At 39.9% G+C, this 14798-nt stretch overlaps 1 protein-coding gene across 1 annotated transcript in view; it reads right to left on the bottom strand.

Moving 5' to 3' along the window:
• Positions 1–14798, bottom strand: part of PAPPA2 (pappalysin 2) — a 456471-nt gene that overhangs the window by 324060 nt on the left and 117613 nt on the right. The window lies entirely within an intron of this gene.

The following is a 14798-nucleotide window of genomic DNA, read 5'->3' as shown; positions in this document are numbered from 1 at the left end:
TCAATCTCACGATTCTAATATCATGACCTGAGCCAAAAGCAAGAGTCAGATGCTTAACCAATTGAGCCACCCAAGTGCCCCCTGGGTACCATGATTTAAAAGAGCACTGAACAAATTTAAGGAGTGTCAGGGAAGTGATGGCATTTGAAGCCCTACTTTACAAGATTTGGTTAAAGGAACTGAAACTTACTATCTTGCAAAAAAGGAGAACTAAAGAAATGCAGGGGGCAAAAGGCCATCTCTTTAATGCAGAGGAAGGAGCATATTTACTCTATGCTGCCTAATGCTAGGGGTCACAAATATACCTACAGAATTCAGAAAGGTAACATAAGGATATGAAACTAGCCAATATTTGAAAAACAGAATGTGATAATTAATGGCACATGACAGCCACAGGATGTGGAAATCTATAGGGAGTGGAGGGCTGTGGACAACTGCTGAACTTATGCTCCATCTAAAGGAAGCAGCCCCCTACTCAGGACCATATCACTGTTGCCCTGTAAGAATGTACATACAATAATGCAATATCTTTCTTTTTCAATAAGAGCCAGAAGACCTGATTTTTATGTAAAATCTTTTGGTGTCTTCAGTGTTGGCTCATTATTTTTGAAAACACCATGTGGACCAAACAAAATACAATGTTGAAATGGAGTCTCAGTTTGAAAAATATGCTCTAGAAGGTAAAACTAGAACTAGTGGATCAAAGTTCTTAAGAGTCAAGTATTTAGTCTTCTTAACCTACATACAGTTTAATAATAAGAACTCTTCAATCATGATGCAGTAGATGCTTTGTGAGCTCATAAGCACACACTAAATAGAAGCTGATGATCATTATTAAGGAATATTGTAGAAATGAATCCTGCACTAGGTGGTCAGACTAGCTCATAATTAAAAGTCTACAGATTGAAAATTTTTTTAAAGATTTATTTATTTATTCATTCAGAGAGAGTGAAGAGAGAAGCAGAGACACAGGCAGAGGGAGAAGCAGGCTCCATGCAGGAAGCCCATGTGGGACTTGATCCTGGGTCTCCAGGATCACACCCCAGGCTGCAGGCAGCGCTAAACCGCTGGGCCACCGGGGCTGCCCCCAGATTGAAATTTTTGAAATAAGATCAGAAAATATTCTCTGAAAGAGAAGTAAAAGACAACATTTGAAGACTATATAATCTACTTTGTATTTAAACACATTGCTGAAAGAGACAGTGGAGAAAACCAACATAACACAATATTTCTAAGCATAGGCAAGAAAGACCACACTGAAGATACACATCCTGGCAATGGGATAGGATTTTAATGGACATATATCCAAATCTTTTTCTGTCTAGTTCCAAGAAGAGATGGAAGAAAAAAAGGCTTCCTGGACCTGACATGTTTTAGGATGTTTGGACTGAGGGAAATGTGGTTTTGGGGGTTAAGTGTTCTGAATTCTTGTCCTCAGTCTGTTACGAGTGAGTCATATGACCATGGACAAATAACATCCCCCACTCTCTGAACAACTTGAATGATTTGCCATCATTTCAAAATCAATATTGCTAAAATAGTACTCCCACTTTCTTTTTTCAAGCTCCCTTTCTTGATTTCCTCATGTCAAGGGAAGCAGCAAAATCTGACCTCTTCCTAGATTCCACTGCCTATCATTTGCCCACTATCACAAAGGGAGGTCTCTGAAATGATATCATGAGCAATTCAAGTTCCTGGTATAGTGGACAGGTAAGGAATTTCCACTTGAAACCAAAAACAGTGAGGTGCCCAGAATAAGGAAGCAGGTCAACTGCTGAACCACAAGACTAATAAAATTATATTCTGGGCATTACAAAAACCAAATGAAATTTATTTGGATTCTGTAGTCCAGATAACTTCTAAGACAGGGCCCACCTTTTCCCATTTTTGCCTGTAGGATTTTGGACAAGGAAGAAGCTTCCATCTTTTGGTGGCAGTTATGTCCCTCACACCTCAATGTAAAGAATTATATGTCAAATCATAGGTATCTATTAAACCAATGACAACTTTAGATACATCTTTTTTTTTAAGATTTATATATTTTGGGATCCCTGGGTGGCGCAGCGGTTTGGCGCCTGCCTTTGGCCCAGGGCGCGATCCTGGAGACCCGGGATCGAATCCCACGTCGGGCTCCCGGTGCATGGAGCCTGCTTCTCCCTCTGCCTGTGTCTCTGCCTCTCTCTCTCTCTCTCTCTCTCTGTGTGACCATCATGAATAAATAAAAAAAAAAACAAATTAAAAAAAAAAAGATTTATATATTTTATGAGGGGATTGGGAGAGAGAGAATCCCAAGAAGACTCCCTGCTGAGCCCAACCCTGGGCTCCATCTTGCGACCCTGAGATCATGACCTGAGCTGAAACCAACACCCCAATGCTTAACCAACTGAGCCCCACAGGTGCCCCTTTAGATATATTCTTAAGAGGGAAAAGCTGACCCTTATTAAAAATCAGTTATGAGACTCCTAACACTTCCGATGCATGGCCTAGATACATGTAATTATTTTTTAAAGTGACTACAGAAAAATTAATTGAAGGCGATAATCGTCAATGACACCTTAGCATTTGTTTAAAAGTGGTACACATAAAATTTGTCTTCAAAATTTACTGCAAGGGCAGCCCGGGTAGCTCAGCGGTTTAGCGCTGCCTTCAGCCCACGGTGTGAATCTGGAGACCTGAGATCGAGTCCCATGTAGGGCTCCCTGCATGGAGCCTGCTTCTCCCTCTGCCAGTGTCTCTGCCTCTCTCTGTGTGTCTCTCATGAATAAATAAATAAAATCTTTAAAAAAAATATTGCAAAATTCATTTCCCTTTTAACAAAGATGCCATGAGACTAAATTGCTTAGTCTGAGAGGTTATACTATTGCTCCTAGTATGTAGGAAAGCTAAAAAACAAAAAACAAACAAACAAAAAAACCCACACAACTTTTTCAGACAATTAAGGTCACACAAACAGTTGCTAACAAGCTCTTACTACTAAAACATTCCTGCTTTTCTCAGTAGAATTGCCCAGCTACCATATACATAACTTGACTAATAACTAATTAATAATACACAATGCCTGCACTTTAACTGAGAGGCAGTGTAGCAGAGTTAACAGCCTGACCTCTGGAGCCAGGCTCCCTGGATTGAAATCCCAGCTCCACCACCCACTAGCTGGTAAGCCTCTTAACTTCTGTATAGTAACCCCCTTTATAAAATAGTAAACCTACTAATAGGGCATGGTGAGAATTAAATAACTTAATATATATAAGACAATGTCCTACACATAGTTAGCGCTGGGTAACTGTGAGTTATTATTATCTCTTGCCTCATAGAATCCATGTGTCCTGTAAATATTCACTAGGCTGCTTTCTCTGTCCCAGACACTGCACCAGGCACTGGAATATGTGGAGCATTTTAGCAGCAGGGGTTTCATTAGTGTAGGCAGTGCATTGTCAAGTACAAAAACTAAACAGTAAAGCGAAAGGAAGTGTAAGCCTCCTTCTATCTAATTACATGCACAAATAAGATAACTACACTAAGTATATTTCAGTGGGAAGTCACCCATAATCTGTTTGCAAAATTTGTTAGACAGTGACCACTCAGGTGGCTTTTGTCACATTTACGTTAAATTTGCATCTGGGTTAAATTTCTGTATTAAATGATGCTTCTAATTTGTATTTTGGGTTAAGGCCCAGCTCCCAATGTGTAGACAGAGAGTTACGAATGAAGAGGTCATGTTATCAGAAGGTAGGGGCAGGGGGCGGGGAGAAGGGGAATGGAGTTTGGATGTGAGTGTGGTGTGCCAGTTCTCATATGTCTATAGCCCAGGCCAAAATCTGCCCTCAGTTATGCATGCACAGCTTTCATTGACGTCAGTAAGAGCTGTGCTCATGTAACAGGAGGCAGAAATTTGGCTCTTTGATTTTAATAGAATTAAATGCCAAAAGTTTTGCTGATGCAGGTTGCAAATTTAAACCCCAAAGGGTCAGGAAAATGCAACAGAACATTGCTCTGTTGGCAATCTCATCTTTTGCACAGGCCATGTAATTAAGCAAGACCCGAATTTCTCAAGCCTAACTTGGAAGTCCCTGATACTATTGTGCCTATGAGTTGTGTGTGGCCTCCCATTGCAGTAAGACCTTTAAGTATGATTCCAAGATTTTGTCTGTGGCTTCAGATAAAAGGCTAATACATAGCCCAAATTCATTGTCAGTTGCAGGATTCCATTCCCGGTCTGGATTTTAACAATGCTGAAATCAGTTGGTAGTGCCGAATAGACTCCACTCTCCACCTTAGATGACTGGAGAATTATGTAATGAAATTTGGGGACTCAGCATTCTTAGAGTATTCAGTTTACGTTTCAGTCTAATTTATGTTCAGACGTATCCATAGCTTTGTCTTAATATTTGTGTGGTTTTTAAAATTTAATTTAATTTTATGCAGTGATGTTAACAATTGGATGTCCCAGACCTGAGCATCTGGTAGTAAGTTTCTGAGTGGTAAAACATAATTCAAGAGAAATATAAAGCCAGGCAAATAACAACAACAACAAAAAAAATCCTTTAACAAGAGTGGAGATGTTTTTGGGTCCTTTGACCAGCTACTCAGAGTTCTGTTTCCTGCTTTGAGTCCAGAGAAGCAGTCTTTCTCTTGGATGGATGTATGCCTAAGTGTGTCTCACATGCTCTGAGTTTAGCTGTGGATGACCTAGCAAAGACTTCTTGATCACTTACCACTTCTCATTCCCCCCTCTTCAGGGGAAGAGATTATATGAATGGTAAATCTGGGAACAACTACAGAATATACCTAAGCTCTCTCTTTGGGATTTTCCTGCCTGTAGAGAGCATGTATTCAGCTCTGCTCCCATGCTACAGATTTTGCCCCTGAGATGGAAGGCAGCATTACCTGTAACTGAGGATGAAGTCTTATATTCAGGAGATTGATATCCATGAACCTACCATACATAAACCACATTCTCAAACACCTTCAGAAGCAAGAGAGCTGCCATATTAACATTTTAATGAAAGGGCATTGGTGAACAAGCACCAAGAAGTTACTAGCTAATGTCTGAAAATGATCAACTAAAAACTAACAGACTAAGAGTATTACTTAGAAAAGGAGAAAATAAGAATTTGAAAGTGCCTGCCTTGAAAATCAGATTGGGAGGAGAAGTGACATGGGATAGGGCAAGAGGTCACTGTCCTCACTCTCCTTCAACATTAAACTTTGTTTTGACATGATTCCACACTTGTTATATTATGGAACAGTAATATATCAGAGTAGGAAATACTTCAATAGATCTTCCCCAGTGTTTTTCAAATTGAAAATCACAATTGGTTAGCATGTCATGAAGTCAATTTGTTGGATTGTAACCAACATTTTGAAATCAATGCAGTGCAATGAAATAAATGGAATCAATCAGAGAGCATTAGGATCTGGACCATAATATAAAACATATTTTTATTGTGGATTATAATTAAAAAATGGTTGAAATCTATTCAGATTTTCCAACTTCCTATGTAACCCTCAATGAGTATTCTTAACTATATATAATACCCATTTTCTAGACCAAGCCAAGCAGTTCTAAATGAGAGTATGCATGTGAAAATATTTGGAAACCATAAAGTTAAAACCACATTGAAGGTATTGTTTTGTTTTTTGTTTTTTTTAAGGTATTGTTTTGATTACACCACCACTACCACCACCATCATCATCATCATCATAATTGGTGAAATGTCCAATCTAGCTGACCTTCAATTTGTTACAGCACTTCAACATGAAAGCAGCCATAGCACCAATCCCAGCTTAAACCCACACTCTTCTAAGAGGCTACCAATGCCATGTAGGGTGTGGGCCAGAACCCCAGATCAGTCAGGGGTGCACTGGTAGCACATTCAGACTGCATGTAAGGGTCATGGTTATGACAGATCTTGGGGTTATACAAACTAGGATCTAAATTTAGCTCTGCCACTGATGAACAATACAACTTGAGATAAATTATTTAACTTCCCTGAGTTTCAGGATATCATCATGATTCTCGTCACCATCATTAAATCAATGACTTCTGTTTTATTTCTGGAAACATGCAGAAATGTTCTTCGCTGTCACTGGAGAAACCGCAGTGCCAATGAAGAGACATACATGTTGCCTGAGCTGAGAGACAGCAGGGAAAGGAGGAGAGCAAGTTTAAGCCAGCTCTGCAGCCACCTAAGCATGACCTGTGCAAGGTGCCAGTAGATCCAGACTCTATCACCCATGCCATGTAAATACCACTGTCTTCTACTAGTTTTATAGGCATTTCTCATTCTCAAGTCTCACATTTTAGTATTTCCAATCCCATGCATTTGACCCACTGGCATTGTAATTCAGGATTCGTGTTTCATGTTCAAGAGCATCCTGTGCACATCCACCCACACACTTGCCCAAAGTCTGGGGTCTGCTACATTTGACAAGTGCTGGATGTAAGGGATGGAATACCCTGGTTCATGTTCTAGTTCTGCCACTTTCTCATAGGACCCTTGCTAAATCATTTCATCTCTCTGATTGTACTTTCCTGCTTCAATGAGATCAGATGAAACCAAGCAGAAAATCAAAACTCGAAGTGTAGGGAGTAAAACTTTGGGAATATTTCCAATTCCCAAAACAGAATGATGTTAATGGAAGCAAAATACATGACCACTGTGACATTTTTATTTTAGAAATGTTTTTAGAGAGGGGCACCTTGGTGGCTAAGTGGTTGAGCATCTGCCTTTGGATCAGGTCATGATCCCGGGGTCCTGGGATTGAGTCCTGCTTCTCCCTTTACCTATGTCTCTGCCTCTCTCTGTGTGTCTCTCATGAATAAATAAATAAAATATTTTAAAAAGAAAAGTTTTAGGGGTGCCTGGGTGACTCAGTCAGTTAAGCATCTGTCTTGGGCTCAGGTCATGATCTCAGGGTCCTGGGAGCCAGCCCCGAGTCAGGCTCCCTGCTCAGTGGAGAGTGTTTCTCCCTCTTCTCCTGCCCCTACTCCCCCTTCCCATTTGTGCTCTCTTTCTCTTTATCTCTCTCAAATAAATAAATAAATAAAATCTTTTTTTAAGGAATGTTTTTAACCTAATTTAAAAAATAATATTGTTTTTTGTTATGTTGATCTTCACTATTTAAAAAAAAAAAAAAAAAACTTGATTTTTCCCAAGTATACTTCTTATCAATTCAAATAACTTCTTTTGACATTCTTCACCTGTCACAATCTGGTTCATTTTTTTACTTCATTTTCCATTGTTCCTCCTACTCTGTTCATCCTATGCTGAAGCTACACTCAGACTCGACTTTTCCCAAACATGTCAGACATGTTCATAACTCTGTGTTTCTGTTCATGCAAATGTCTAGCTCTCTCCCCTAACTCCACAATTGCATTCAAGCCCAGCCAAATAATCACCTTATTTGTAAATGTAGCTCCCAACTCCTCCCTCCCCAAGCAAAACTAACCTTTTGTACTTCAAGATTCCCATAGAATAAAAACTTCCAGATTATTTAGTTCCTCTAGGATTTCTCATAATTGGATTGCTAATCATACTTTAGAACTTTTGCTTTAGAAATTCACCAGCTTCCTTTCCAATTGGATTCTGACTCCTTGGCCACAGTAGCCAAGGCCCATGTGGACTCCAGCAGAGGACAGTAGCTGGGCATCACCTCTTCCAGGAGTCTTCACCTTGGCAATGAAGTAGACTTGAGGGCCAGATATGGATATTTTGAAGCTGTTGGCTTTCTGAATGCTGCTGGAGTATGTTTTCAATGACATACTGCCCCTGAGTGGCTCAGTTAGTTAAGCGTCTGCCTTTGGCTCGGGTCATGTTCCCAGCATCCTGGGATCAAGCCCTGCATAGGGCTCCCTGTTCAGTGGGGAGTCTGCTTGTCCCTTTTCCTCTGCCTCTCATGCTGGTGCTCTCTCAATCTCTCTCTCTCTCTCTCTCTTTTTTTTTCTCTCTCTCTCTCTCAAATAAATAAATAAAATCTTTTAAAAACAAAACAAAAACAGAGATACATATTAGGTTATGCTTATAGCATGGACTTTGATCAAGATGGCCTTGACCAGAAAACCTAGACACTTAATATTGAGGGCCATGTTTTTAGAATTGCTCATTTGCTTATTCTCAGTGATTCTCTACCTCAATAGTTTCTTTTTTTTTTTTTTTTTTTTTTACCTCAATAGTTTCTAAGGCATGTCTTTAAATGGTTGATACCAAATTATCTGGAGTGAGGGGTAGATTTTTTAGATCTCTCCTTAGGATTTGTGAAAGGTCTTTTGGCCATTTCTTCCTGGCCTTTTATCCCATCCCTTTTCATCTTCTCTAGACTTGATTCCACTTCAAGTATTACTTCTTTCTTCAATGTATTCTCCTCATACCTCATATTAGCCCCTTTTCCTTTACCCATAAACATGATCAAGCCATCTAAAGTCTCTTTCTTCAAAAGCCCTCAATGGTTCTCAAAGTACACTTTCCTTATCCTGACATGCATGGCCAACTACAACCTAGTACCAATGTGTCTTTCCACTCTCTTCTCTCACTGCTGCTATCCCTACACATAAAGATACCCAAATGGACTGTTTACTTATTTCAAACCATACTCCATGCTAAGAACTTCCCTTGTAGTATATATCCCATTCTACCTTGTACTGTAGATATGTCTATACCTAAGTATTCCTACTAGATTATACATTCCTTGGGGGCAAGGACTACCTGCTATTAAATCTCAGTGACCTTCACACATATTACCAGGGTATACATGCATTCTCTCATTTAAAAAATATTTCTTGAATCTATATCTACTATAAGCCAGGCATTAAGATTATATCAAAGAGCAATCGATTTTTGCTTTTGTTTCCTTTGTCTCAGGAGACCTATCCAGAAAGAATTTGCTATGGCTGATGTTAAAGACATCACTGCCTAATTCTCCTCTAGGATTTTTATGGCTTCAGGTCTCACATGTAGGTCTTCAGTCCACTTTGAATTTATTTTTGTGTATGGTATAAGAAAGTGGTCCAGTTTTGGGGTGTCTGGGTAGCTCAGTTAGGCATCCAACTCTTGGTTTTGGCTCTGGTCATGATCTCACGGTTGTGGGATCGAGCTCTATGTCAGCCTCCATGCTCAGCATAGAGTCTACTTGAGATTCTCTGCTTCTCCCTCTGCCCCTCCCCTAACTTGCCCTCTCTCTCACATTCTCTCTCTAAAAATAAATAAATACAATTAAAAAAAATAAAGTGGTCCAGTTTCATTCCTTTGTATGTTGCCACCCAGATTTCCCAACATCATTTGTTGAAGAGATTGTCTTTTTCCCATTGGATATTCTTTCCTATTTTGTCAAAGATTAACTAACCATATAGTTATGGGTTCATTTTTAGGTTTTCTATTCTGTTCTATTGATCTGTGTGTCTATTTTCCTGCCAGTAACAAACTGTTTCAATCACTACTGCTTTGTATTGTAACTTGAAGTCCAGAAATGTTTTGCTTTGCCTTCAAGTTTGCTTTGGTTCTTTGGGGTCTTTTGTGGTTCCACACAAATTTTAGAATTGTTTGTTCTAGCTTTGTGAAAAATGCTGTAGGTATTCTGATAGGGATTTATTAAATGTGTAATTGCTTAGGTAGTGTAGACTTTTTAATAGTATTTGTTCTTCCAATCCATGAGCATTGTCTATTTCTCTTAAGATTTTTTATTTGATTTATTTGTTTGAAAGAGAGAGAGAGAGAAGAGAGACAGAGAGAGCAGGGGGAGGGACAGAAGAAGGAAAGAATCTCAAGCAGACTCCACACTGAGCATGGAGATCTCATGATCCTGAGATCACTACCTGAGCCAAAATCAAAAGTCAGATGCTTAACCAACTGAGCCACCCAGGAACCCCTGTCTTTCTATTTCTTTGTGTTATCTTCAATTTCTTTCATTATTTTTTATAGTTTTCAAAGTACAGGTCTTTCACTTCTTTGGTTAGGTTCATTCCTTAGTACCTTATTGACAAAATAAAAAGTTTCTGCACAGCAAAGGAAAAGACACAGATGGCCAACAGATATATGAAAAGACTGGTCAATACCACTGATCATCAGGGAAATACAAATGAAAACGTCAATGAAATATCACCTCCCATCTGTCAAAATGGCTAAAACAAACAACACAGGAAAGAACAGGTGGTTGGTGAGGATGTGAAGAAAGGGGAATTCTCTTGCACTGTTTGTAGGAATGTATATTGGTGCAGCTGAAAAACGATATGGAGTTTTCTCAAAAAGTTAAAAATAGAACTATCCTACAAACCAGCAATCACACTACTAGGTATTTACCCAACAAATACAGAAATACTAATTCAAATACATGCACCCTGATATTTATAGTAGCATTATCTATGTTAACCAAATTATGGAAACAGCCCCAGTGTCCATCAAGTGATAAGTGGATAAATGGATAAAAGGAAGATGTGGTATATATATATATATACACAATGTAATATTACTCAGCCATAAAAAATGAAATCTTGCTATTTGCAATGACATGGATGGAGCTAGAAAGTATTATGCTAAGTGAAATAAGTCAGAGAAAGACAAATACCATATGATTTCACTCATATGTAGAGTTTAAGAAACAAAACAAATGTGCAAGGAGGAAAAAAAAGACATAAAAGGCACACCAAGAAACAGATTTTTTTCTTTTTGAAAGAGAGAGAGCACACATTAGCATGAGTGAGGGAAGGGGCAGAGGAGAAGAGAGAGGGAAAGAACCTCAAGCAGACTCTGTGCTGAGCACAGAACCCAATGTGGGGTTCGATATCACAAACCCAAGATTATGAACTGAGCGTCTGCTCAACTAACTGAGCCACATAGGCACCCCGAAATAGATTCTTTTTTTTAAGATTTTTTTTTAATTTTTATTTATTTATGATAGTCACAGAGAGAGAGAGAGAGAGAGAGGCAGAGTCACAGGCAGAGGGAGAAGCAGGCTCCATGCACCGGGAGCCCGACGTGGGACTCGATCCCGGGTCTCCAGGATCGCGCCCTGGGCCAAAGGCACGCGCCAAACCGCTGCGCCACCCAGGGATCCCCCGAAATAGATTCTTAACTATAGAAAACAAACTGATGGTTACCAGAGAAGTGGTGGGTGGGGGGATGGGTGAAACAGAAGATGAGGATTAAGGAGTGCACCTGTCATGATGAGCACTGGCTATTGTGGAGAAATGTTGAATCACAATATTGTATGCCTGAAACAAATATTACACTGTACGTTAACTGGAAATTAAATAAAAACTTAAAGATTATATCAACGACCAAATTAGACAAAAATCTCTGTTCTCATGGAACTTGTATTTATGTATCACAGTGGGCAGAGACAGATAATAAACAATACATATGTTTAGATGTCAGAGGCAGTACATTCTTTGAAGAAAAGTGTGGTAAAAAAAATTATTTTTTTCAAATTTGAATATAGTTGACACACAATGTCACATTAGTTTCAGATGTACAACATAGTGACTCAACAAGCTTATATGTTTTGCTATGTTCACCATAAGGTAACTACCATCTGTCACCATACAATGCTATTATAATTGACTATATTCCTTATACTGTACCTTTCATCCCTGTGACTTACTTATTCCATGGTTGGAAGCCTGTATAATTACAGGAAAACACTTCCCTGGGAAGGTGACACATAACAAGAAACTGAAGGAGCTAGGAGAGTGAACCGTGTGGCTTCTAGACACAGGGAAGAGCAAGTGCAAAGATCTGAAAATAATACACCTGGAGAGTTTCAGAAGTAGCAAGGAGGCCAGCATGGCTGGAATGGAGTGAGACAGAAGAAAAGACATGAGGCCAGAGAGATAAAGAGGAGACATGTCATCTAGAGCCTCATAAGCCATTATAAGGACCTTGGAGTGTAATAGAAGTGAGTGAAGGGTTTTCAGCAGATGACTGTTGTAATCTTTTATTTTAATAAGGTCATTCCAGCCACCCTGCTGAACTGAGATTGTGGTGACAAAGGACCAAAGCGAGGAGTCCAGTTAGAAGGCAATACAACTGTCTACGTGAGAGCAAGCTGTGATGCAGATGAGGGAGGTAGAAGTGGAGGTGGGCCAATTCTGGAGGTAGGTAGAACCAATAGGACATACTGAGAGGTTAAATTCAGTATGTGAAAGAAAGTGAGCCGGCTCCAGTGTTTGAACCTGAGCAACTGCAAGAGTGGAGTTGCCACTTGCTGAGAGGTAGGTTAAGATTTTGTGCCATTTACTGAGAACTAGGTTTAGAGGTCTGGAAGCCCTCACCTTAGCAGTTCTTATGGACCAGCTGCAGCCCACAACATCCATCCAGTTTCTGCTCATGGCCTCTGGCAAGTTTCTTCCCTACTGCCAGACTTTGTGTTCCTGGAACAGCTACAAGCCCTTCAAAGAGCTCTGAATCTCAGCTAGGGAGTAGGTTTCTGCATTTGCTACTTGTTTATCCCTTAGAGTCCTGTTTTACTCCTTCTCTAACCCACTTTTTACTAGTGCATAAAACAATACATTAATACAAACTAATTCTTTGTACGTTTTTTTTTTTATTATTATATTCAAATCACCAGTGTGGTTTCTGATTGAGTCTTGACTGATACAGTCAGGGAGAGGAAAAGGAACCAGCAAAGGAGCAGTCAATAAAGGACTCAGGGGCAGATGAGCAGGGCCTGGAATCCAAGTGAAGAAAACACTGTAAGAAAGCAGGAATGATTCGGTATGTCAAATGGTACTGATTATCATGTAAGGAGGATGGAGAATTGACTATGGGACTCAACAACATGGAGGACATTTGGTAATGTTGAAAATAGTATATATAAGTTTTACCTGCCCACACTCTGCACCACCACCCCATTCATGGTACCACTGCCCTGATTTTCCTCAGGAAGTTGTCCATTCTCCTCTCTTGTTACATATGGTTTGAGTAGGCTTGACTTCAGAGCTAGGCACTCCATCTAAGCCTGCTCAGAGTACTGAAACCCTTGGTTATGGTGACTGGTTCAGGGATAAATATGTGACCCAAGTTGAGATTTATACTCAAGACACACCAAGACCTTAGCTTCCAGGAATAGGCATCTTTTTCCCACTGGACATGAAGCTGAAAAGACAGACTATAAATCCAGAGATGCTGGTAGTCATCTTGCCACACAAACCATATAGCCTACTGGAAAATGGGGCCAATATAGAGAAAACAGAACCAAAAAAAAACCAATTCTCATGCCATTCACGTAAACCCTTGAATCTTGTTAGCCTGAAACTACCCCTGGGCTTTTTAGTTCCATGAAGTGATAAACTTTTTTTCTGTTCATGACAACTGGATTTTTCTTCACTTAACAACCAAAAGAGTCATGAGGAAACTAATAACATTTAATCAGTGACTATAGGATAGAAAACAACTGATGAGTGAAGGGACTTACCCAAAGTCTCTGTGGCCAAACTGAATCTATACACCAGGTCTTTTCATTCTAAACAGAAGTTCTTTCCATTATATCAAACTCCCCTGTAATAAATGCAGTGTCACTCATGACTGCCATTATTCAGCTTCAAGAAGAAAAGGATATGGACTAGTAGATTTCCATATGATTGAAAGACTTTTCTAAATTGTGTTGAATGGCAGTTCTTTTTCCCCTATGGCATGAGAATTTGTTATAGTGAAGAAAGGAGAATTTCAAGTTTCAAAGTAGTGAGGCATTTTGACCAAGGGAACTAGTAAAAACTCTTTATGTTGAAATTAATGGGAAATATGCAGAAATCCATCCTTTAAAAAAAAAAGAAATCTATCATTTTATGAATATTCGTTCTTGTCCAGGGTCAGAGCAATATAAATCACAGCCTCAATTTTTCCTTTACCCCCAGATGCTATAACTGATTAGCTCCCATCATTAACTCAGCTGCAGATAATCCTCTAATTTGACAACTGGTCTCTCTCAGCAATATGTAGCAGAGGAAGTCAACTTCCTCAGCAAGTCACAAATGTGTGTTAAACCATTGTTTGTCTTCTGGAAACCTTGCCTTGACCACAGTAGGAGATATCCCTGGTTAGTTATAAATTTAGATAGATGCCTGTTAGGTGGACAGATGACTGGACAGATGTCCCAAAGCTGTCATGTGACCCTGTCCCTTAGCTGTGTCTGAGCCCCAGGTGTGGGAGGATGACATGATGGCCCTATTGCTGAAAAGGTGCTTTGTCTGTGTCTGTGTCTGTGTGTTTTAAAATCTCAGAGCTTAAATCAACCAATGAAATATTCATGGGGATCTAAAGTAGTGGGCAAGCTAACGGCTTTCTTATGGGAATATCAATATTCTTGGAGCCAGTCTTAATCCAATATTCAGAAAGCTTCTCTTCCCCCTTCGTCACTTGGGCTCAGACTTATTTTCAGAAAGCCTTTACCCTTTCACAATCCTGCTGCACTAACAGGATGAGTGGTGGTGGGTGGGCCAAGGGGCAGAGGGAGATAACATGAAGAAGGCACTGTGGGGTGTAGGTGCAGGTGGAGAACAAGGAAGAGTGCTCTCCCACACACAATCACAGGTATGTCCAGGAGGGACATTTAGTGTGGCTTCCCTGGGGAGCTGGAGAATGTGTGCATAGTCGGGTGACTGGCTTTAGTGTTTTCGTCTGGCCTATGATTCCAGGTGTGTACGTAGGATTTTCCTTCCTGGCGAGAGCCAGAGGGAGGGGTAGAGAGAGAGAGGAGGAGGAGGTCCTAACCAGTGTCATGGAAGGAAATTACTGCTGGAGAAAGAAAATATTTTCCTTCATCCATTCTCTGTCACATGTGGGTGCCCCTCCTGAATGTAGAAGGAG

This window comes from Canis lupus, chromosome 6, assembly GCF_048164855.1.
Source record: "Canis lupus baileyi chromosome 6, mCanLup2.hap1, whole genome shotgun sequence".
Classification (NCBI taxonomy): Eukaryota; Metazoa; Chordata; class Mammalia; order Carnivora; family Canidae; genus Canis; species Canis lupus.
The sequence above is the reverse complement of the archived record's forward strand: the minus strand, read 5'-3'. Positions and strand labels throughout refer to the sequence as shown.